The sequence below is a fragment of the Protopterus annectens genome, chromosome 14.part0 (genome assembly GCF_019279795.1).
Source record: "Protopterus annectens isolate FY-2018-M chromosome 14.part0, PAN1.0, whole genome shotgun sequence".
Classification (NCBI taxonomy): domain Eukaryota; kingdom Metazoa; phylum Chordata; order Ceratodontiformes; family Protopteridae; genus Protopterus; species Protopterus annectens.
Window position 1 is genome coordinate 300,307,997 of NC_056748.1, and position 26,737 is coordinate 300,334,733.

Sequence of the window (26,737 nt, forward strand, 5' to 3'; positions counted from 1 at the left end):
CTTTTACTACATTTGGGTCTTGTGAGGTCAGCAGATATGCGTGGAGTCCCACGATTGCAGATCTGTACATGTAATCATTTTCAAGGAGGCCCATCCCTCCTTTGGAACAGGGAATATATAATCTTGGTATGCACTTATTTTTATAAATCATTTGGTGAGTATGAAGAATCCTTCTTGTTTCCTATCTAATCTATCCAACATGTTTCCTATCTAATCTATCTAACATGTTTTGGGGCCAGCCAATCACTCCAAAACTATAAATTAGGAAGAGCAAATGGGTTTACAGCTTGGATTTTGTTCCTACATGTCAACGCTGTTTCAGGATTAATTTAAGTCTTCTAAAGTACTCCTTACAAAGTTTTATTCTCATTTGTTCATGTTTTATTGTTGATCCTTCATCAATTCTTTTATATCACATTCTTGTCCCAAACTAATGTGTTCTTGGTGCTGCAGTTTTCCTGCTTTAAAATTTCCTTTTGCACATTTAATAAGACCAGATACTCCTGGAAGGCGAAGGCCGAGACGTCAGAGTTTTTTTGTATCTTTGAGAATAAATCGAGTTTGGTGAATCCTGCTTTGTTGTTCTTCTACATTCTACATTTGAGTGCTGTTGTTTGTGCTGATAATTTATCCCTGAATGATGATCATAAACATTCCTCTCAGTGCCATTTATAAGCTATTCAGAGTTATTTTACAACTCAAGCCAAAGAAACTACAAAGCATCCAGGCTTTTGTAAAGATGGTCATCTCTAGTCCTATGCTATGAACACTGGCACACCCTGCCCAAGATCTTCCTGAGGTGTCAGAACTAGCATTGCAGCCCAAGAACTGTTAACACTTCACAGATCTTGTTCTGCAGGTCACCAGTTTCTGCAACAGGAGAAATATTTTTTGTTATACTGAATGTTGGGGAAATGTACAGATTCCCCCATTATTGTTTTTGTTGTTTGTCCAGGTTTTTTGTGCTAAGGTGTGAAGTGAGAACTGAATTTGTATTCCCTCATTATTGGCTTTGTTTGTCCATGTTTTTTGTGCTAAGAGGTTGAGAGCTATCTAAATGATAGCCATTACGTTTCAGTCTACATATTTTTCCTATATTTCTCAAACTGCTGATTTAGCATAGTGGTATGTTGCACTGACTGTAGTGCATATGGTTCTGGGTTCAAGACATGCATGGTGGTAACACAGCATTTTATTCTAGCAACTTTCCAAAATTATACAAGCAATGTTTAAAATGTGTCCCTGGTTTTTGTACTTTTGCCCCCCCCAATAAATGTTGGCTTTTTCCATATTTCTTGTGCTGCAAAGTTCAGAGATACAACTGAGTGTCGAGTACATTTTACAAGGAGCTGAGAGCTGCAGGGGAACTGAAGTTTAGTGCTGCTTATGCTGAGTCTGCTTGTACTGTTAATGGCACAACAGGTAGTGTACTTGCTTTTGATGCAGAAGGCATTGCTGATACTGTACTGTGTTGTAAAGGGGGTGGACACTGTAGTCCTTTTTGGCGAAGATATCTAGTAGTAACTATGAACCTGTTATCAGTTTGCCATCCATTCCCTACTGCAATATTACTAGTGTATCATTTTTTTTTTTTAATGCAACATAGACGATTTATTCCTCAAGGGCAACAGGCACTTTATTTGTAGATGAAACCATGAAATATAAAGTTGTTTGCTAGCAGCAGCCTCTTCATTAGTTACAGATTTCTTTAATGTGGAATTATGTAGATGATTACTAGTTCAGAGATTGTGCATATTTACTGATACTGGTGGACTGTAGAAGTTTGAGTAGACTTTTATGATGGAAATGTTCTGAATTAGGCTGTTTTGTCATTATTGGGTTTCAATGCTGTTTCAATGAATGTGAGTTTCAAGGGCAGCAATGTTTTAATGCTAAGTCTAGTTTCATTGTGAGACTGCATTGCTTTGTTTAGCAAATATTTATTGGTGTTTGTGCTGTAAAATGCAAAATAAAACTTTTCTGGCAAATCATTTAGGAATGAAGTCACTAAATAATGATCAACGTTAAGTTTCAGATGTCATAATCTTCAGAAAAATGCATGCTAAAGCAAGACCTGTTATTCTATCAACTGTCTTAAGTTTATGCCAGATCAATTTTAAGTAGTGTTTGTATGTTCCCCCAATATATTTGGCCTTGTCCAGATTTCCAGCATTAAGAGGTTGAGAGGTATGTGCAAATAAATCGCTTTATAGAATTATGAATATCCAAACCTCTCAACTGTTCCCAATTTTGGCTCAAAATGTTGCTCTCCCCCTAATAATCCCTCCGCAAAATAGCAATTTTGGAAGAAAACGTGGAGGGTTTACAATTATAAATAACTGTAATGATCAGAGTTATACATTACTTTTATTTCAGAAATGCATGTAGAGTCTCTAATTTTGTCAGCTGCTCAAGTTAACAGTGCTCATATTAAAATGGTGTCCCTTCTTTGACAGGTTCCCAGCTGTATTGTCTGGCAATTTTATATTTTTGCATCACATTTTTGGTCCGTTTTTCATAAAATTGTGGTTTTCTGGCAAATTAGTGGCAAATCATTAAAGACTGAAGTTAGAAAATAATGGCAGACATTTGAGTTTCAGATTTCATACCTTTCAGAACATCCGTACTAATGTAAGACCTACTACTATTCTATTATCTTTCTAAGTTTATAAGAGCAATATTTAAAAAAATGTCATTTTTGGGCCTTTGCCTCATTTTTATTTATGGGTTTGTTGCTCTAAGAGGTTGAGAGATGTGTGTGTGTGTGTGTGTGTGTGTGTGTGTGTGTGTGTGTGTGTGTGTGTGTGTGTGTGTGTGTGTGGTAGGTAGGTAGCATACTTCTCAACTGTCCAAATTTTGCAGAATGTCCAGATTTTTGCTCCATATTTTTTGTCTGTTCCTCATAAATTATGTGATTTTCTAGAAAATCACTGAAGGCTGAAGTTGCTAAATAATGACAGAAACACCCTAGTTAGGTGTAGCAGGTGGTTAGTAATGTACTCAAGCTCAAATCCTGTACCTTAGTTACAGAAAACAAAAGCATGAATCCTCTACCCCAACTACCATGCTGCATTTCTCAAAGAACTGACTTTCAGGTTCATTTTCAAGTCAAGGAACCGAGTTTGAGTGAATCTATATTATATTACTGAAGAGGCATTACAGCGAATGCCTCTTCATCAACACTAAAAGAGCGAACCGTGAATTATGAGAATGGCCATAGCTTAGCTGGGGAGGGGGTAGCAGTTTGAGAGCTGTGAGTACAAATTTGAAAATCCTAGCTACACCCCTGACTCAGCTGTAATGAGTTAAGTCAAGCAACTCTCCTCTTAGCTCATTTTCTTCTAAACTGAGGGCACATTTTTTGTTTTCCATTTCCTGTGGGCATTCTATAGAATGTTCTATTGCATCTTCCTGTGGCACATTTTTTTCATCTGTTGCTCTCTCATATAAGAACTCACTGGCCTACCACTCCTCAAATTAACTGTGTCAGAGTTTCCTGTTTCTTCTCTTGCCATTAACTATAGGTCCACCAACATGAACCATGAAAACCAAACAGAGCCTATCAGTTTTTTGTGATTTTTGTGAACTGCTACTTCCTTCTACAATAGGGGGGGCATCCTCCCCCTGGGCCTGGCCTGACCCCATTGTAGGAATGTTTCCATATTTTGAGGATTCTACAGTGTCATTTTTTCCAGTCCTGGAACCAGTGCACCTACCAGGATTGGGCACTTTTTATCCTGGGTCTTGTGCACCCAGCTATCTTTTTTAATTTTTGACCTCATTCTGTCCATGATATATGCTATATAAATACAGTCTATATAACAGTGTTCGCCTTGGTGAGATTGTGTAGAAAACAGGGTCCACCTCATGAAGGTACTGACCAAGACTTGAGGATGAATTCAATTTCAACACTACTACTCCCCTTTGCTTGCTAACTTTTCATCTCTCCATTCAGACCCCTAGCCTGTGACATCAGCAGAACATGCTGGAGAGACAAATATTATCTCCCAGAGATTGCTACTTCTATGTTACAAACTACCAATTCACATGAAACTGAGCTCCTCAATGACCCTATTCAAGGATAACTGGATGAAATGCATGGGAAGTCGTAGGTGTATCCCAGGGGTTTCACCTATGTTACTCTTAGACATGGTCAACCAGGTCTGATAATGGATTTGCAAATATGGACTACATATCTTGGTCTATAAGGGAACAATGGTACAACTTGGGAAGGCTTGACCTTAGGGTCATTAGCCTAGTAACCTCCTATGAACCTACGAACCTAGGCCCATTATGGTAGTAGCCTTTTATGAACCTATGAAGCTATGAACCTATGTAGGCCTGCCAACATTTTATCACGCACACAGGCTGCTGATGTAATGTTCTATAAGTTCAACTGCAGTCTGGAAAAAGTCAGACTTGTGCTGTGACACGTACGTTAAGTACTGTGTTCTGTAGTCTGTGTACTTAGGTAGCGGTTCTATTCCCACTGCAGTCAATTGTGTGTCTGCTGTTGTTTGATATTACAGAGAGCCTTTTACTGCAGCATGTTGAACAGTGTTATTACCATATTCTCAACAGACACTGCTGATGTCATCAGCTATATCAGATATCTGGATATGCAGTCATCCCACCAGGGCATGGTCAGACACTGGCCTGGAGGCCAGGCAGATGTCACCTCATCCTATACAGACAGATGACAGTGACATGGCTTTTAATCTATCCACATACAGTATGGCATAATTTGTAGGGCCTGTGTTATCTTCCTGAGAAAGCCCTGTGGTCTCTCCAGCTGCTGCATGTGTCTATAGAGGTACATGCAAAAGAGAGCATTATACTGTAATAATGTTCTGATGAGGTTTGACCACAGTGCTGTCATACAATCCTAAGATCTGAATATGATGGCATGACTTATGATGTGTACCATACATAGGCCCTGGAAGATCATTAAAGAGTGAAGTTAGAAAGTAATGATATATGCTGCAGTTTCTGACATCAACATCCTTACAAAAGCATTCACTATAATGTTATGCAAGTCTGATGCTATCAACTGTCTAACTTTCAAAGGCAAATATAAGTCAAAGGTACAATGACCAGTTCAACAACACAGATGCAGACATACTAAGCACTAAGTTAGCTATGCACCGTGAGCATCAGACTTAGCTTTAATCCCTGAATCCAAAAGACAGAAAACAGCCATATGGCACAGTTATCGTGACGTATACAGGATGTTGTGTGTGTGTGTGTGGGGGGGGGGTTGGAAAGCCTAGGCTGACACAAAAAGGAAGATGAAGAAGGCATACATTAGAATAAAACAGGAAATGGCCAGTGAGATGAAATGAGTAAGTGTCATATGTGTGTGTGTCTGTAGAGGTCCACCAGGTGAAACTGTTGTGTGAGTGTCTGCATGAACACAGCCAAGTTCTGTGCTCACTCTACATCTTGGCCTGTTGACAGGTGTGAGCCATGCATGGTAGAGGTGGCAGTTCATTGTTGTCATCCCCAATAAAGAGAAGACTCTGCTAGGAGTTGCCCTGGCATGTCAATACCCATAGTCAGTTGCAGTGCTGTTACCTGAACTTGAATGATGTCTGCTGGATGAGCTCCCTACAAGGGGACACCAGGACCATGACCCCATATTCTGCCAAGTCTGGGTGTGGATAGCAGACTCACTGATGGAGCAGTGGAACTTCTGTCACTGTAGGAGCATGATCAGTCACTGCCACATTGGCTGACAGCAGATCATGTGGCTGACCTACTCCCATGAGGATGCCGTTCCCCTCCCAGCAGATGTTCCATCACAGCCACTACTCTTCCATGACAGTCACCCCTAGGTCCATCACAGACACCCCTCCTTCTGAATTGTCATTCATCTGATCCAGTGAATCAGCAACATGGTGGAGGCAGTCACACATGTCAGACTGTACCACATTCAAAACCCTAAGCATTTGTCTGGAGCACCTATGGGAATGTGCCTGTGCCTCCATGATGGCCCTAAACATATGTTGAGTGGCACTGGAGGTGACATTTGCACCAGGTGGAGAAGGAACAGCAGACCCTCTACAAGAACCCCTATCAATCCTCCTGTATGGCAATCTTCAAACATATACAACTCTCCTCACCATCATTTTGGCTAGCTACATATTTGCCTTTTTATAATAGTGTATATTATTAATGGATTGTATCTGTCTTTGTCTGTGTTGCAAATATGCAAATTACAGCATAGGCAGCTGAAGTGCATGCTAATCAACCAATCCAACACAGTGGAGCTATTCAACAAGCTATAAAGCATCTATGTAGACTCCATGCTGTTTTTCCTGCAGAAGTAAAAATGTTTGGTGTTCAGACAAGAAAGTCTTCACAGACAGAATGTTATGGCCTGCTATTGCTTTAATCCATTTGAATGTGCAAGAGGCTGAAGCCAGTGCTACTGCTGCTGCCAATAGGCCTAGGCTGAGAAGGAGAAGAGTTGTCAGGCCACATTTAACTTATCACAACCTACATGATGTGGACATTGTAGTGCTACAGGGTAGACAGAGACATAGTACAGGAACTCTGAAACATCTGGCACCCTCAACTCAGAGCCAGAGCCAACCGAGGGGAACCCATCCCAGTTCAGACTAAGATATGTGTAGCCCTTAAAATATTAGCTACAGGTACCTTTCAGAGACCAACAGGGTACATGCTGGGGGTGTCACAGGCATCAGCATCCAGGATCCTCCGCCAATTTCTGGATGCTGTGCTCCAACATGCCAGTGAGTACATATATTTTCCCCATAGTTCTGAGGGCCAGAAAAATGCAACAGTTGTAGCAGGTAGTGCACTACCCTGCAGTATTAGGTGCCATAGATTGCACTCATGTAGAAATGAAAGTACCACTTGGAGAACAAGTTAGGCTCTACATTAACAGAAAGGGGTATCACTCTATCAATTGCCAAGCCATGTGTAATGCCAAAGCAATCATATTGAACATGTGTGCTGGCTACCCTGGAAGTTACCACAACTCGCATATCTGGCACACCTCCCAACTGTACCAGATGTTTTCTAGGGGGGGATATAACACATGGTCATCTACTGTGGGATGCAGGCTATGCAGTCTAACCATGGCTGATAACACACATCAGAAATGCACACACACCCACGGAAGAATGCCATAATAATGCACACTCTCAAATCAGAAATGTCATGGAGCATGTGTTTGGCCTGCAAAAGTGATGGATCTGGAGCCTAGATATATCTGGGGGAGCCCTGCAGTACAATCCATGGACATGTACAGAAATCTTCACAGTATGTGCCATGCTACACAACATAATCCTGAGAAAACAGCTTCACCACGATCAGCAAGAGGAAGGGGCACACATCCCTACACCAATGCCAAGGTCACCACAGCCACACACAGGTGAGGAATCAGAGATGGAACCAGTAGCTACCTTTGGGTGTAGGCAGACATAGGCATACTCAGTATGTCCTTGCACTGGCTAAGAGACAATGCATAGCACACTTGCTCACCACCTAGGGGCAAAAAAACATTCCTCCTACTCACATACATATAGCAACATTGATGCCAGGCAACTCACACAACCTTTACCTTCCCATATATTATCTGTGTATTGCTTGCATCAGATAGAGTCAGCCCCAGACTAACACTGTGGCAACCGCTGCATTTACAATATAAGTCCTGAACCTGGAGTGTATTGTTTAATAATATTATGGAATATTCTTGTATTTCACCAGTTGTTACAGTAAGCAAGTAAAAGGTGGGAGATTTGTACAAGCATTACCGTAACATGTAGCAGCAGATACTTATTTGACTTATATGTATCCATTAGTAAATAGTAGGCTTCAGGCATCAAAGATTCACACAGTCATACCACTCAAAAGTACTGATGATCACTGCATGCCCTCAGTTTAGCACCATACATTTGTACAACAAAATCATTGAAGAGAGAAGTTAGAAAATAATGATAAACATTGCAGTTTCTGACTTCACAACCCTCACATTATCAAACAACAGGCAGGATGCAAAACAAGAAGATTAACAAGAGCAACATGTCCTTGTTTGTGCCATAACAGCAAATCACCTTTGCTTGCACCAAAACAACAGTCTATGCTTGTATGTGACATAACAGTAACTCAGATTTGTTCCCCCTCAGCAGAACAGTTGTACCCTTGTATGCGCCATAAGAGTAACTCACCTTTACCCCCCCCCCCCACAAAAGAGCAGTCTATGCTTGTTTGTGCCATCCAACCAAGCCTTCGGTTGTTGGCAAATCATATTATATTATAATGCAATCTCTAAATACTGATAGCTCAAATTTTGCTGTTGATTTTGCTGTTTATGTGTAATGCTGCTTGTATATTTTTATTCTGTATTCTTCTCACTACTTTTATCTTTTTTGACCTACTGTATTGGTAACTGTACTTATCTTGGAGTGTGATTTTTTTTTTTATATACTGCAAATTGTTTTTATAACTGGAGCTTTTCTCCTCGGGTCTCCACTGAAAATGGGCTACTAGCCCAGATGGACTAACCTGGTTAACAAATGTCAATAAATAAATAAATATTGCCAGTTAATATCCTCACACATTTTAAGGACAATGATATAGCATGGCTAACAGACCACTATGTCTCAGAGTACTGGGCAGATAACTGATGAATGACCAGGAAACACAGAAAGGCAAGACAGAGCTATAAATATGCAAGTGATAATCATAACAGGTTGTGCACTTATGTCAAAATACATATGTGAAAATAACATTTCTATGGTTTGATATCAGTGTACATTCTGTTGTAGCTGGTTGTGTAAAGATTGACTTCAGTTCTTTGGTGCAAAGATGTTTGTGTGGCAATGAGGGATAAAGCACCCTTACTGTGTTCTGAACGTGCATTGGAGTGAGAGTTCATATCCAGACCTATGCAGACATGCTCATGTGTACTAACATTTTCTACTGTGTATATGTTATAGGTTGTTTTTCCTCATTTCAAATATTTCTCCCTTTTTTATTCGTTTTCTTCTATAATATATAATAGTACAAAAATAACAGAGAAAACACAATTTGCCGACAAATGAAGAAGAGGTTGGAAGTTAATGAAACAGAAGCTTATTGTGCACTACTTACTTGCATTTCCAAACTTGACAGACCTAAATATAACACTTTGTAAGTCTAACCTGACACACCCACGTGATGTAAGCAATCACAGTTGCTATCCCTCTAACCTGGCACACCCACCTGATGTAAACGATCACAGTTGCCATCCATCTGGCCTGACACACCCATCTGATATCAACAATCACAGTTGCCATCCCAACAACACAAACAAAGAGGGAGTGCTTACACGATGTGAAAAATCCCTACATGGATCCAACTTTTTGGGATTCAGCAATTCTAATGAGTTCACACCTAATTTTCATCTTTACCATGTTGACAGCCCTAAATCCCTAAATCTACATGAAAAGGCAAAAGTGTAGCTAAGGAAACTGAAGGGGAGAAGAATGTTGAACGCAGAACGGATATTACATTTGCTGCAAACCTTTTGTTCTATCAATTTTCTAAGTTTGTAAGAGCAATATTTAAAGAGTGTCCCTATTTCTGGCCCCTTTTCTCATCCATTATTTATGGCTTTGTCCAGATGTCTTGCCCTAAGAGGTTGAGTGGTATGTCCTGTAGTGCAGTTTTGTACATAACTCTCAACTGTCCAGACAGATTTTTGCCTCATATTTTTGATCTGTTCCTCATAAAGTTTGTGATTTTCTGGCAAACCACTGGGATGATCTGAGGATCAAAGTAACTAAATAATGACACACATTTGAGTTTCAAATTTCAAATCCTTTGAAAAAGGCATGTTAGCACAAACCCTGTTCTAGCAACTTTCTAAGTTTATATGAGCAATATTTAAAATGTATCCCTATTTTTGTGCCTTTTATCCCCCATTTTGTCAGGCTTTGTCCAGAAGCTGTAGTGCTAAGAGGTTTAGAGGCATGGTTCCGTGTCTGCATTAGAAAAGTTTTTGAATACAGATGGAACAGCAGCAAGGAGCATGCACAGTTGCTTTCTACCATTTTAAATCACTCCAGCCTCTTTTCCTGTTTTATTTGAATGCTAATTGGCTGCTTGTGCAGTCATTTAGCATGCCACAATGTTTACATGGTGTCCACAGGGGTGCAGGCCTCTACACAACGCTTACTGAAGTTTCCCACGCCTGTGTCCGAAACACTGTGTTAGCTTTATTAAATCCTCCCTACTGATTGGAAAACTTATCTAATAAATATATTACTCAAATGCCTTCTTTTGGGGAAACTGCAATTAACAGAAGATAAACATAAATTATCTTTTTGCTTTTCATTATTTATTATATATTGGATATTCATAATAGATGCCTGTAGGCATGAGACATTACATCTGTTCTCTATTTCTGTATCTTGACAATTTACAGACACTTTCCCCATGCTTGCCTAAATTCTTTGGAATCCCTAAGCCACATAAAAATATTGAAACCCTCCTTACAGGACAGTGGTTGCAGGTGGGGGAACCCTGACCGAAGCTACTGCCATCTACCTGTATTTTTTGTTACAACCTCTAGCTGAGAAGAACATCTCACACATAAAAGACTGTAATGATTTTTTAAGGAAAATAAAAAATGTTATAGTTGATGTTGATAGTATTTTATTAACAATAGATATCGGATTATTATATACTGTACTTCCACATAATTATTGTATTGAAACAGTGATTGATTCTTACAGGAAAAAATGGCATGCCAGCACAACATGAAAGAACAGGTACATTTTTAGATATGGTACAATTTCTTTACTTTTAATGGAAATTACTATAAACAAAAGACTGGCACAGCTATGAGGGCAGATATGGCCCCTAGCCTAGCCAACATAGCCCTAGGCAAGTGGGAGGAGGATTACATTTATAACAGAGAATACATGCAACACATCACTGTGTATCTGCCCTTTATTGATGATATTTTTATTGTGTGGAAAGAAGACAGTGCTAAATTAGAAGACTTTATCAGCTATCTGAATCAAATCACCAGCTTCCTGCAATTTACCTCTTCCCACAGACTCACCTCGGCAGTCTTCTTAGATATGCAGATTACTAAAGACTTGGACCAAGGTAAAATTTACACAGATCTTTACAGAAAACCTACCAGAGTAAACCTCCTGCTACATAATAAGAGTCTCCATCCCACCAGGATGAAATATAATGCTGTTAAGTCCCAGGTCTACAGGTTGGCTAGGATCACCACAAAAGTGGAACCCTTCCTTAAGAACCTAAATGAACTTGAAAATTATTTTTTGATGAGGGGATATGGAAGTAATATGTTAACAAGCATTTTGGAACCTATAATTGAACTAAAAAGTACAAATGCACCAACACTTAACAGGCCTTAGAGGAGGGTATTAAAGAAATCCATGGACAACAAATCTAAAGACAGTTGTATCTTGACTTTTACTGTTGACTACTACATCGTTAATATTATTAGAGAGAAATGGGCCAAAATTACTGAAAGTTCACATTTAATGGACATCCTTGGAGTATCTCCTTCCCTTGTGTACTGGAAAGCCAGGAACATCAGAATTGGTTGAGGGTTGGCCCAGACCACGATACATGCACCAATAAGTGTGTCTTTTGTCAGCACATACAGGAGGGAGACATGTTTGTCTGCCCGTATTTAAAGAAAATTGTTAAAACCAAATGCAGGTGGTTTACAGAGCTAGCTGCAATGACTGTGAAGCATTTTATGTGGGGGAATGCTAAACAGACTTAAAAGAGTTTTTGACACACAAACCTGATGAAATATTTATTTGGTACGAAAGCAATCTTTGTTAAAAGTTTTATATTTATTAATATTTATTCTGGTAGATGTCTATTGGCAGATCTTTTTGTTAGTCAGTTAGTCATTTTTAGTTAGTTTCTTAATTAATAAAGTTCTGATTAGTTGGTTAACCTATGTAACATGTTAATAAACTGGTCTTGGATTGTAATTTGTCTGTAGCTTTCTAGATTCAGTTTTAGTTAGCACAGTCTCTGATTGCACTATGGTGTTACGAGGGAGGGGGGTCTTGGCTAAAGGAATGTTTTTAATGCTTTTATTGCTCTTAACAGAACCACTGTCTGTGACTACCCCCTTGCTCCAAACAACCTGATTATATATAAGGAATGTTTTTGATGCTTTTCATTATACTCAGCTAGGATTGCTTGTTTGTGTGTTTTCAATAAAGGATATTCCATTTTTAACTCAGCTTTGGACTACTTACTATTTTCTATTTGATTATTTTGTTGCACACGTTTTATAGTATATTTTACAGTTAGATTTGTATTAAGTGAACTAAGTGCATAACATAATTTAGGAAGTGAACATCACACCCTCTACACTGCATAGTTTCTTCTTGGTTTGTTTCTATTTCTATATCTGCAAATATATTTTTCAGACTACATTTTAAAGTATTAGAAGAATAGAATTTGTTGTAGTTAAGCATTTTTCACAATATTATCTATGAAGTTTAATGTTTTCAAGCTGAGCATAGGAGTCTGTCAAGTGTACGGGTAGTCACTGTCTCCTTCTCCATTTGTAATTTGTATGGAAAAGGTATCAAGGTGAAGCCAAAATCTGTAAAATATCCATCTTGAAGATGTGAAGGCCACATCTTTGGTGTTTGCAAATAATGATGGCTAGTTAGCCTCTGGCCACTATAATTTCCAACATTTGTGCTAGAATACTTTGCTGCTAACTATGAAGTAATTTAGATGAAAATCAGTGCCTCCAAATCAGATGTCATGGCTCTCTGCCAAAAAAGAGTGGATTGCTCTCTCCATTTAAGGGAGGAGCAGCTACCTCATGTAAAGTAGTTTAAGTAATTGTGAGTGATGTTTTTACAAGTGAGAATGAGGGGAAATGAGAAATTCACCAAGTGGTTTGATACAGCAGTGGCACTAATGAAGGCATTGAACCTGATGGAGGTGGAAAGTAAGAGATGAATCATACAGTGGTGCTTTTACTTTACAGCTCAGTCTGCTACCCCATCTTTATCAATACTCTTGACCTTTGGTTAGTGACCAAAAGGAGTAGGTCATGATACAAGCAGCAGAAATGAAAGACTTTTACAGGGCAGCTGGGTTCACCTTTGGAAGAGTGCAAGGAACTTAACATTCCTTTTGGGCCTTGGAATAAGTCACTGCTCCTACACTCTGAGAGAAGTTAATTTAGGCAATTTGGACTCCTGGTGAGGATGCCTTGTGGGTGTATCCCATGGGACAATGCCAGACACAACCCAGAGGTAGGAGACCTAGTGCAACCCTAAAACACATTGGTGTGATTGTAACTCTCAGTTTACCTGGGGATCCAATGAGATGTACTGGAAACTGTTATTAGGGAGAGGGAAGTGCAGTTTACCTTACTCAAGTTGTTACCACCGCAGCCCTCACTAGGACAAGCAAGCAATATATAGTGTGGGAAGGAAGATCATTTTGTTTCTGCAAATATAATATTCTGAAATTATGTCCTTCAAAAAAGCAAATGGATAAGAAAAAAATGAAAAAAAAATCTAATTTAAGCAAATACCAACAAATGAGGAGGGGATCCATGACCTAGAGCCACTCTAAACTGTATATACACTAATTCCAAGGCCACTGCAGGAGTAGCTACATTCTTCAAAAACCAAAGTGTTTTTGTTAACATGAGGCTGTAGTCCTTATTTTCCAAAAAGCTTCAGATCTAAGTTCAGCAACAGGGTTAAAATACTAACTACACTTCTGTATTGTTTTATTTTGTAGGATGCATGCATAGTTTATTGATCTCACAAAGTATTAATGGGTTAATTTTATGCATGTGATAAATACATGTTATAATGTCAAACATGATGTTTTCATTGTGGGGACTTAAAAACCAATGACTTATAGTATTCCTACACAAATAAGCAGTAGTAAGGTCAATATATTCTATATGATTCTTCTTACAAGCAGTTCCTCCAATAGCCTCTAAAAGTAGTGTTGATATTTTAAAACACAATTCCATACATAACTTAATCCCATTGTTTTATCTCCTTTAAATCTTGTGTTTGTACTTTACTATTTTTTGTTTCCCGTTTGAATATTTTGAAGTATGATAGCATCTATACAAATTGCAAAGCTGCATTCATTGCTAATAAAGAATAAATAACATATATTCATATACCTAGCAAAATATTTCATTAATAACATATTTTATAACATCCAGTAAAGCTACCTTACAAAAGCAGAGCTGTGGGAATTAAGCCACAAATGTTCAGGTCCAAAATCTGCAGCATTTTAAGGCTGTGCTGCAACTAAAAACACATTACCACAGTTTTATACTGCATTAGCAGTGAAAATGGCAATAATAGGCGTACATTTCCAACCTGATAATGTATCTCAGCAGGATTATCTAAGATAAAGATGTTTAAAAAATCATCTTACGAGAAATACCATGTGTATGGTTCTTATGAAAATGTACTGCAGGTATTGAGGAATACAGGAAAAACAAGCGAGGTGAACTGTATGTAATTGTGGAGTGCTTTGCTTTGTTGTTAGTAACGTAGCTGGTAAATTGCAGACATGGTCCACATCATACCTTTTAGCAAGGCTATTCATTTGTTATAACAGAACAGTGCTGTGCTTATAATAAAGACCCCTTTTCAACCTCCTGATCAATCTCAGCCCCATAAACACTGCATATCTCATATTCAGGATTTGCAGTAACACAGACTTCAAAAGGCTCGAAGCAGGTAATTCAAAAATAGAGCTATATTAAGTGTTCTATGAGTCCATCTATAAAAGTAGCCCTGGATTTTGCACACCTCCTCTCTGCTGCATGGCAGCCTATTAGAATAATAGCACTGAAAAAGCATAATTACAGGTAATCATTGGTTGAAAAAGAGCAGGTGATTATTGTAAGAGCAACAGTCTGTACAACCTGTACCATTTCCTTTAAATAAAATCCAATGTTGTCTAGACAACAAGACTAATATAAACTTCTAACTGCATAATATTTGTTTCCTTTTTAAAAAGGCGCTTCATACCAGCCTGTTTCCTTTAATCAACTAATTTACATTTGCTATTGCCTGTATTTAAACACTATGGAAATGTTTTGTAGACTTTGTCACACAGAGTAGCACTCAATAACATTTATTTATTTGCAAGCATTTCCTTAAATATATCTGCATATTCTAAATAACTTTAACACAATGGATTATGAACATATATTACTTAAAGATAAATGTCATATGTTTTCATGTTTTATATTACTTTTTCCCCCATATTGTACATGCAGCAATAAATGCATGGACCTGTATAAAAGCAGGACATTGATTTCTCTGAGTCCATTTTAGCAGATGAATAGCTGCATGAAGGCTATCTGAATGAGAGTAAAATAAGATAATAATGATTACATTAAAACAGGGTTCTTTGTCAATACTCCAAAGGAATATCCTTTACTATTAAACAAACTTCTGAAGTATAATTTTCTGAACACAAAAGTCAGAAATATGGCCTTTGGAACACAATATTACAATTGTACATGTCTTTCATTTATCTTTTTTATCTTCATTTCTTAAGAAGGTCAATGAAATAGTTTGTCCAGCTTTCACTTTTGGTACCTGAAGCTCTGTATATCTTTCTTTAAGAAAAAGAAAATCTTACTAGTTTGATCCTTTGAAAACCAAGATTTGGCTTGATAGCAGCAACTGTCTGCTTAGCTGCATGCTTTCTGCAACTTCCAGTGTGTTCTGGCCTTCTTGTTGTTTTGCTGGCAATTTTCAGTTTGCAGCCTAATTTTAGTATACTTTTACCAGCTGGTTCTCACTTGGTTGTCAACTCCTTGGCCCAGGTTCATTGGGCTGCACTTGTCATAGGTTCATAGGTTCATACTAGGCTATCTGCACTAGGGCATTTATAAGCCTAGCCAGAGTGTGTTTGGCTTTCGCCACCCATTTTAAATTAATTTTGCTATGCCCTTTTTCGAGGTTAGTATACTGTGCCTCTGTCTAACAGTGACACAGAAGTGATACCCGGGGTAAACCTACGATCTCCCATCCACTCATCAAGACTCCTCTTGAAGAGAATCAATGAGGGACTCTGCCTAACCTGGACTGGGATTTTATTCCAGAGCGAAGGGGTTATGAATCTGTCCCTCCAGCATGTCCTATTTATTTCAGTGCTGAGGTTCAAGTCTCTCGAGCGTGTAGCTCGATGGGATTTGGATTTTTTGAGGTGCAGCATGTCCCTTAATTCCGGGTTGGACATGGCCTTATACGTCAGGCACAGGTCACCTCTGAGCAGGCGGTATGCCACTGAGTAGAGCTGGAGTTTCTTTAACCGGGCAGCATATGGCATCTGTTTGAGCCCTTTGATCCTCTTGGTGAGGTACTTTTGGGGTCTTTCCAGTTGCTGCAGGTGTTTGGTAAGGTACATCCCAAAAGGGGCATTGTACTCGATTATGGGCCTGATGAGGGATGAGTAAAGAGGCACGATGACCTCCCCTAATCTAGATGTGAATCCCTTCATGATTAGGTGGGCTATATAAAATGTTTTTCTAACCACTTTGGCCACGTGGTTGTCAAATGAGAGATTGCTATCAACTTGGGTCCCCAGGTCCCTAATTACTTCTTCTGTACTTAATGGATTACCACCTATGTGGTAATTTGTGGGCACTTTGTTTTTGCCAAAGGGGATGACTATACACTTTTGGCGTTTAGCTTGAGGCCATGGCTCTGGCACCAGTTGTCTGTTTCTATGAGGCCCTTTTGGAGGATGCTTGTGTCGGCTGGAGAGTCGATTATGGCGCCCAGTTTGCAGTCATCTGCGAACTTGGTCAGCCACAGTCCTTCTGTGTTGGCCTGTACCTCCGAGAAATATATACCAAACAAGAGAGGTCCCAGGACTGAGCCTTGTGGGACGCCACTTGTAACTGGTTTGGAGTCTGACATGGCTCCAGCAATTCTAACCATGTGGGTTCTGTCCTTGAGCCAGTTTGCAACCCATCTAGTGACATAGGGGTTTATATTTAAGCTGGTGAGCTTATCTATAATGCCCGAGTGGGGTATTGTATCGAAAGCATTTGCGAGGTCCAGATAGGCTGTGTGGACCACCTTCCCTTTGTCAATGGCCTTGGTGACAGTTTCAAAGAAGTCAACCAGGTTTAAGAGGCAGGATCTGCCCTTACAAAGCCGAACTGGGTAGGATCCAGTGTCTGTAGGTCCCCAATATCTTTATTTATGAGGTCCATGATGATCCTTTCCATAGCTTTGCAGACCAAGCTAGTCAGGCTTATGGGGCGATAGTTTCCAGGGTCTGTTGAGGCACCACCTTTGTGGAGAGGGACCACTGTTGTTGTACGCCACTCTTTGGGTACATATCCTGTAGTAAGGCTGAGATTGAACAGTAGTTTTATGTTTGGGTTTAGCTCTTCTTGGAGTTCATGTAGGACGCAGCCTGGGACACCGTCTGGTCCCATTGATGCTGTGTTTTTTGCTTTGGAGAGGGCGGCTCCCACCTGAGCATCTGAGATGTCAGGGGGGCAGCACTCTGCTGGGATAGATATTTGCCCTTTTGGTGGGGAGGGGGGGGGAGAAGTTTGCGCTGAACCTGCCAGCTAGGATGTTGGCAATGTCTGTGGGTTTGGTGTATTTTTTGTCATTTTGGACTAATTCTGAGCATATCTGGGAATTCCCACCCAGGTTCCTAACATAACTAAAGAAAGCCTTGTGATTATCCTTAGTGTCCTGTGCAATATTTCTCTCGAAGCTGGCCTTTGACGATTTCATGAGTGCCCTTAGTTTTTTGCTAATACTGATCAGAGATGCCTTCCCTTTTTGGGATTTTGCTCTATCATGTAGTAGCTTCCTCCTTCTATTGTATAGTTTGTTTATGGCTGGGGTCCACCAGACAGGTCGTCTGCCTTTTGAGGATTGGGTCTTGGTTTTATTTGGGATTGCATGATCCATGCATTCCTGAAGGTGTTCATAGAATGCATTTATAAAGGATTCTGCGGTCTGGGCCATATTTTCCACAGGCCCGGGGCTTTGAAGGATTCCACCTCGGTTTTGAGGAGTGTGAAATTTGCTTTAGAGAAGTTTTTCACTGTGAATTTCTGGGCAGGGGGTGGGGTCGGGATGTGAATATCCAGTGAGATCAGTTTATGGTCTGATCTTACCAGTGAGGGATACACTTCTGGTCTGGAGCATAGAGTCCCCATGTTGGTGATGATCAGGTCCAGTATGTTTTCCCCTCTTGTGGGAGTGGTAACAAGTTGTTCCATAGCATTTGAGTTTATGAATTCTAGGAACCTTTGGGCAAGGGTGTTGGAGCTAGAGTAATGCTCCCAATCTATGTTTGGGTAGTTGAAGTCGCCCAATATAATGGTGTTTGGAGAGACCTTCATATTTTCCAGTGTTCTCAGGAAGGCCGAGTGGGGTTCCTGGGTTTGGGAGGGTGGTCTGTAGCAGGCTATAAACTGGAAGGCAGTTTTACCCACTGTTTATGCACATGGATAGTCTCTGATGCTTCATGCTTTGCCACCAACCTGGAGGTGTGGGTATCTTTGAAGTATATCGATACTCCCCCTCCTTTTGTGGTTCGGTCCAAGTTTTGGGGCCGAAAAGCATGGTATGAGGTATAACCTGGTAGTGCTGGGGTGCTCTCGTGAGTCCTGAACCAGGTTTCTGTTACTGCACAGATATCGATGTTCTCCATGCTAAGGAGAGTTTCGAGTGCGTGCATCTTGAGGTTTAGACTTCTGGCGTTGAGTAGCATTACTCTTAGTTTCTTATCCCTTGTGATACCTATGGAGGTGGGTTTGTCTTTTGAGCCTTGCCTAAAAAAGGCACTATGGGGGTAGCAAGAGCCTTTGTCAATATCTGAAAGCCCAGGGGTGACAGGTGCAAGCCGTCCCTAGCAAAGCATCGGTGGCTTGTCGTGCATATCATCCCAAGCTGACAGGCATTGGATCCCCTTTGAATGACACCAATACTTAAGCCAAATGTTGAAATTGATCATCTTGTCTTCATATTGTGGCATCATTCTTGGTGAGGGTAAGATGCTACTCAAGGTCAGGGTCATACCAGCCTGGGCTACATGCTCAGAGAGCTCCTCTATGTCTCTTTTCATGTAGTCCAGGGAAGTACGTCTCAGGTCATTCACACCAGCATGGACAATGACTGAGTCATATTTGTACTTGCCTTAGAGTGACCTGAGTGCTTGTGTTATGTGGCGGATCCTAGCACCAGACAGGCTGCTCACCGTGACCTTCTCCTTGTTCAGCCTGGTGAGCGGGACGTCAGTGTGCCTGATGATAGAGTCACCTATTACAAGTGTATCAGGTGTGTTGTTTAGCCTGAAGGGCTGTGACTGTTCGGCACACTGGCTTTGTGAGATATGTGTTGCACGTGTTTTGTTTTGGGGTAGCGGTTGCTTGGGTGTCTGCTTTGGAGGTCTCTGCTGCTTAGGCAGATCTTTATTTAGAGCCTCTGAGTATGTTTTTGTTTGATTATGTGTTTGGTTTGCTGTCGTGGTAGGTCTATGTGAGACTGGAATTGTAGTGAGTGTAGTTTCCTTCTCCTCCTGACTGGTTATGCCAGTACTGAGTTGAGAGAGCTTAGCCTCCAGTTTGGCTATATGGTTGCATCTCTCACATGTGCTGGAATTTGTTGGGAGGAGGAGAGGGTTGTCTGTGTACATAAGGCAGTTGTAACATTGCCTCAAGATTCCCATATTCACCAGCTGGACCGGAGAGGAGATTGACTACTGACCTTTGGACATGCTAGAATAATATTGGGAATTCCTTTATAATTGAAAACAAGGGCCAATGGGGAGTGAGGGTGTAGTGCTTTTAATTTTTAGTGCTGACTTATAATTGCTTTAGTGAGCAAGTGCCAGGTAACAAGTGCAATGTGTTACAGGTAACTTAAATGTAAAAACGACAAACAGTAACTTTCTTTCAAGCGAAGCAAGGAAATAAGTACAGTAAGCAATGCAGATATCACTAGGGATCCACAGAAGCGCTGAAAAGCCGTGTTTTAGGTGGAATTAGTGTTCCAGGGAAATAACAAGCATACAAACAAAGCTAGATTCAGCAGGCCTGGATCTAGTCTATGCTACAGCAAACAAGGTGTACCAATTACAGTAAGAAATAGTTCAAATATGCAGGCACTATAAGCCTTTAACCAGAAATTCCCAGCTCAGAAGGGCAGAGTCCAGCCTCTCCTCCCACAAGAGTGCAGACCACGAACCTTCTTAATGTAAAATAACTGGCCTGAAGCCCAAGTGCTTAAACCAGAGCTAATACACTTTAAGAATAACAGACACTGAGCTCTCAATCAGCAGTTCCCAACTTAGAAGGATGAAAGCTACCTGTCCTGCCACCACAGTGCATGCCACAAACCTTCCTAATGTAGAACAACTGGTCTGAAGCCCAAGTGCTTAATCCAAAAGACTTAGAATGATAGCTACACTTTAACCAAGTTACTACCAAGCAGTAATAAATACAAGTGAATATTTTAAATAATGCCTGGATTAGTGCTCAAGTTATACAAACAAAGCTAGATTCAGCAGGCCTGGATCTAGTCTATGCTACAGCAAACAAGGTGTACCAATTTCAGTAAGAAGAAATTCAGATATGCATGCACTATAAGCCTTCAACCAGAAATTCCCAGCTCAGAAGGGCAGAGTCCAGCCTCTCCTCCCACAAGAGTGCAGACCACGAACCCTCTTAATGTAAAATAACTGGCCTGAAATCCCAAGTGCTTAAACCAGAATTAATATACTTTTAGAATAACAGACACTGAGCCCTCAATCAGCAGTTCCCAACTTAGAAGGATGTAAGCTACCTGTTCTGCCACTACAGTGCAGACCACAAACCCTCTCAATGTAAAACAACTGGTCTGAAGCCCAAGTGTTTAAACTAAAAGGCTTAGAATGAGTTACACCAAGCAGTAATAAATACAATTGAGAACTTTTAAGATGACGCAAAAGCAAAATAAAGTAGGAAGAAACACAAGTACAGTAAAAGCAGAATTTTTTTTTTTTTTTTTGTTAAGAAAAGTAGCAAAAGCAGTAGTAAATACAATTCTCATGCAGTGCAAGCTGGCACACTTGAATATGTAGCAATATTAGTCCACACACAGTTTGAAAAAATGTAATTAAATTAAAAAGGACTAAAAGCAAGTGCAGAAAGGGTTTATTAGGTAGAATGCGGTAAAGAGATGTCCTGGGGGAGTGTCTTAGATCAAATCTACAGTGGGGCGGGCACTGCAAAAGCCACCAAATTTAAACTACAACCAAGAATAGGGAGGGGGTGGGGAAACAGTTTCAACACAGATGTAAGGAATGTCCTTGTTGCTGGAAGCCTTCCTGGGCTTTTGGGACCAGAACTATATTGTCAGGTTCTGATAAGCTTATGTGAACATCTTCAGACTTGTACTGCACTGTCTTCATATTCTTTCAGTTTGGATTCTGCTTTGGGGACTTGCCACCTGGGATTTTATGGCTGTAGCAGTTATTTTTAGTGACCTGAGTTATTTGATTTGAATCATCTAGTCCAAATCTGTGCAGCCCTTCAGGTACATGTATCTGTCTCATAAGTTTCCTCAAGCAAATCAGTGTTTGCATCCTTGAACTTTGCAAACCATCCAGACACATTGATGCAACTTTCTATTTTGCCATTTGGCATTACCACTGCTTTACACTGCTGGATGCAACTTGATCTCAGAAATTAAACTCTTCTTAGGTTCATAGGCAAGTTCTAACCTAGCTGCCCTTGCAGGCCATTTTAAACCTAGCCAATTTCCATTCAATGGTAAGAATCAAACCCTGTACCACATGTCTATGAAATAATATTAACCATTATACCTATCCAACTCTTCAAAGCACAGGCAGTGGCTTTACAGAGATTCAAACTCACAAATTCTTGCTCCCAAGACCAATGTCATACTGCCCAAGATGGCATAATATTTTTACAAATACCTGTAAACTTTTTTTGTTCATTCTGGTCAAATATTTTTGTTCGGTTATAGGTTCATAGGTTCATAACCACTTACTAGGCTATTGATATGAGAAGATAGTAAGAAGCCTAGCATTACATTTCCATGGTCGTTTTTAGCTCTTATATTTTGCATGCAAGTACAATGGATCAGAGGTAGGCTGAACAATTATATATTGCGTCATTTACATGTTTTCCCTATCAATGAGGGACAAGGATACTAAACTAGGGATGAATTTGTGTTTACCCATCCATTTGTCCAAACTGCACTTGTATAGATTAAGGGAAGTACTTTGGTTTATGTGGATTGGAAGACAATGCCATAAAGGTAGTATTCTCTGTGATACATACCTATCCCTCCAGCATGTACTATTTATTTATTTTGCAAAAGAGGTTCAGATCTCTTGAGTGGGTGTTTATAATGACATTGAACTTGCAAATGCATAATAGGTCTAACAGAACAGGGCCTCTTGAAGCTCTATACACAAGGCAAGGGTCACCTCTCAGTAGCATGTGTGATACTGAGAAGATGGACAAGGTGTTGAGATGGTCTGCATAGTTTATATGATTTAGACTTTCATATTTTTTTCAGAGAGAAAGTGTTGTGGCCATTGCAGTTGTGACAAGTGTTTGGACAGGTACATACCGAAGGGGCATTATACTAAACGATTGGCCTAATATGTGTCGAGTACTGTGGAACAATTACATTCTTAGATCTGGGCACATTTCTGTAGAAATAAACTGTGCAAGGAAAAAGGATTTCCTTACAACAGTGGATACATGGTGATCAGGGGACAGTTCATTGTTGACATAGGTTCCCAGATCCCTAAGTACGGGATCAATTTTCAGGGCTATATTGTTAATATGATACTTACAAGGGGAGTCATGCTTGCTGAATGATACTAATATACACATCTTGGCATTTAGTTTTAGTCCATGGTTTTGACACCAGCTATTTGTCTGGGATAGGCTCTCTTAGAAGATCTTGGTGTCCTCTGGGGAATTTCTAATGGCACCTGGTTTGCAGTCATCTGCAAATTAGTCAGACTCTTTTAACATAAGCTTTGACTTCCAAGAAGTAAATGGCAAAGAGCAGTGACCCAGTGACTGAACCCTGGAGTACACTGCTAGTAGCAGGTCTTTTGGATGAGGTACAGCCTTCCACCCTAACTCAGTGGGTTCTTTTTATGTGCCAATTTTCTATCCAATGAGTTACACAAGGGTTGGCATTTAGGTAGGAAAGTTTATCTATGATACCCGAATGTGGAATGGTGTTGAATGCCTTTACAAGGTCTAGATATGCTGTGTGTATTGTTTTGCCATCATTTATTGCTTCAATAATATTTTCAACCTGTCTTAATAATTTTGAACTGGGATGGGTCAAGAGTCTATAGATTGCCAGTATCTTTATATATTAATTCTCAGTTTAATTTCTCCAGGTCTTTGGGGTTTCTAATACCATATTAGCTCCACTGAAAGAGTGGCTTTGTCAGAACTTAGAAACAATCATAACATAGCAATTGTTCAAGCTGACAAGGGGGGTGCAGTGGTGATCCTAAACATGGACTTTTACATAAATGAGGGTTTACGACAATTATCTGACAAACAATGCTATATGAAAATGGATATTGATCCAACAATGAAATTTAAAAAAGAGATAGATGTCTTTTTACAATCTGCATTAGAGGAGGGTATACTCACAAACAAAACGGTTCAACATTTACAGGTGAAGGAACCGGCTAGACAAATTTTGTATCTATTACCCAAAATACACAAATCCCTGACACATCCACCAGGTAGGCCTATAGTTTCTGGTCATGGTTCTCTTACCGAACCCTTGTCTGCTTTTCTAACCCAATTCTTAAAACCATTATTGTCCTTGGTCAGAGCTAGAATTCAGGACACTACGCAATTTTTGCAAATTATTGAAGATTGCCAACTAGAACCCCATTGGATAATGTGCACACTGGATGTTAAATCCCTCTACACCAGTATTCCACATTGGGCTGGGCTCCAGGCTGTTGAATATTGGCTTGTTAAGTCAGAATTATATTCTCCGGGTTTCAACACTTTGCTTATTTGTCTCACCGAACATGTTTTAAACAAAAATGTGTTCTATTTCCAGGGTGATTGCTATTGGCAACTACAAGGTACGGCCATGGGGGCTTCTTTTGCCCCCATTTATGCAGATCTTTTCATGGCCTACCTTGAGGAATGCCTGATCTATAACCCTTTACACAATTTATATCTTGTGGAAATAGACATATGGAGAAGATATTTAGATGATTGTTGGATGGTGTGGCGTGCGGATGCTAACTATTTACAGGAATTTTTGGAACATCTGAATAACAATATTTGGGGTATTGAATTCTCTATCACATTCCATAGAGATGTTATAACCTTTTTGGATGTTACGGTATATCGTAACATTGACAACACACTTAATACAAAAATCTTTCGGAAATATCCCCAGTTTAATACCCTGCTACATGCACATAGTATGCATCCACGCCACACCATCCGGAACATCCCCAAATCTCAATATCTGAGAATTCGGAGAATCAATTCATGTTCACAGGACTATTCTATAGCCAAAACTGATTTACTCACTAGATTTTTGGACCGGGGGCATTGCATTTCTGACATTGAATCAGCAAGGACCTATTCAGACAACCAAGATAGGAAGACATTGTTGGAATACAGGGACAAAAGTCAAAACATCAATAGCTCCAAAGTGAGATTAATTACCACACTTGGTAAAAATCATCAGACTGTCAGGCAAGCGGTGAACCAAAATTGGAATATCTTATTAGCAAATGACTTTTTGAGGGGGATTTTAGACAACCAATGCTCATTTTCATTCAGACGTGGTAAAACACTAGGTACTATATTCTCTCATTACAAACACATAGAAAGTGGGGCAGCCAAATACAAACAACTTACCATATTGGGGGGATGAATTATTGGGAACATTCAGGTGTGGACATTGCGTATCTTGTGCTCATGTTAATCAGCTCAAACAATTTACGAGCTCTAACACCAGCAAAGTGTATGATATTAAGGTTTTTGGCAATTGTTCCACTAGCTGGGTTATATATTTGGCTACATGCCAATGTAAATCATTCTATGTTGGCAAGACTTCACGTTCATTACGTATCAGAATTGGGGAACATCGTAGCGACATACGGAACCACAAGGCATCCAATGCCCTATACTTACATACAGTTAAACATCCCAGTGCCCAGTTTATGTTTACAATTATAGACAAAATTACAGGGAATAGGCAAAACCAGACAGGATGGCAAGGTATCCTGAGCCATAAGGAAAGATACTGGATCACACACTTAGGAGCCCTTTTTCCTCCAGGTCTTAATGACCATTTATAAACCACCCCATTATTTTGTTACATTTACATGTTATTTTATTTATATTTTTCCCTTTGTAACTCAAGATTATATTATACTTATGTATATAAATAATATGCAATTATTTGTTTCATGTTATTCTAGTTCATTATCAGAACTATAGCTTTGGAACACTTGTATTGTATGGGGATATATTTTTTTCTCAATGCACAGTGTAATGTTGCTTTAAATCCTACTTGGAAGCTATATGCAAATGTTTGCACTGTTATTGGTTTATTCCAATATTTAAACTGACGTTGACTATGGATTTTTGAATGATTTTTACTCACTGATGAAGGCTGGTGCCGAAACTAGTATGAGTTCTTGAATTTGGACATGTTTTGTCCTTTTTTTGCCTCTGAATAAACGGTGATACCATTTTGCTGGCTTTTGGTGTTTTCTACAAGGTTGGTTGGCCGGGCAGCCGTACGTGCGAGGGTTGGTGTTTGTTTCTAATACCATAACAGGAATGAACCCCTAATCCTAAGTCAGGGTATGATTAAAGTTAATTAAATTAATATTGTTTCAGTCTTTGTTGTTAGCGAAAAGTGTTCTTCACAGCACCTGCAATATGCTCAGAAATGACTCCTGCAAGTCATAGAGAGTTACATGTACTGGTAACATTTTTAAATCTGACTGTAAATTCTTTTTTTTTTTTTTTTTTATAAAACCCATCACTCTTACTACTACTGGAATAGTCTGGGTATTTATATTCCACAGTGCTCTTGTTTCTGTCTGCAAATATTGATATTTTATGGCTTTCTGTCTCTCTGTACATGAGACAATATAATCACTAAGAGCAGCAAGTTCAATAATTAATACTACTTTTGTCTTTTTTCATGGACTAATATATATAGTTTTATCTCGTTTATTTTTTCAGTTGCTGATAATGGGTGATCCCATGTGATGTACACATCATTCGTCATAATGCTTTGTGATACGTGTTTCCAATGCTTTTCAGATACTTCTATATTGAAGTGTTTTCACAATCCCCAATACAACAATCTTGCCACATTATTGTGTCTTTCAGTGTAAGGCCCACTACCATGAGAATATCACAATCAGCGAAAGGTATACAATTGTTACTAATTACTTTTGTAAAAAACCTACACATATCTCTTCCTCCCACATATTCAAGGGACTTTATAAACCAAATTGTACGCTATGCACTATCATGTGCTGCCATTATTAACCTTTCATCTTCTGGTTTCAACTCACCTCTCCTTGACCATTCCTGTGTCAAATCATGAGCAACAAGAAGTTGCTCCAGGAGATCTTTGTTTGCACATTCAGTTGGTGTCTGATTTTTGTCTACTTCTCGTCTGATTTCCAT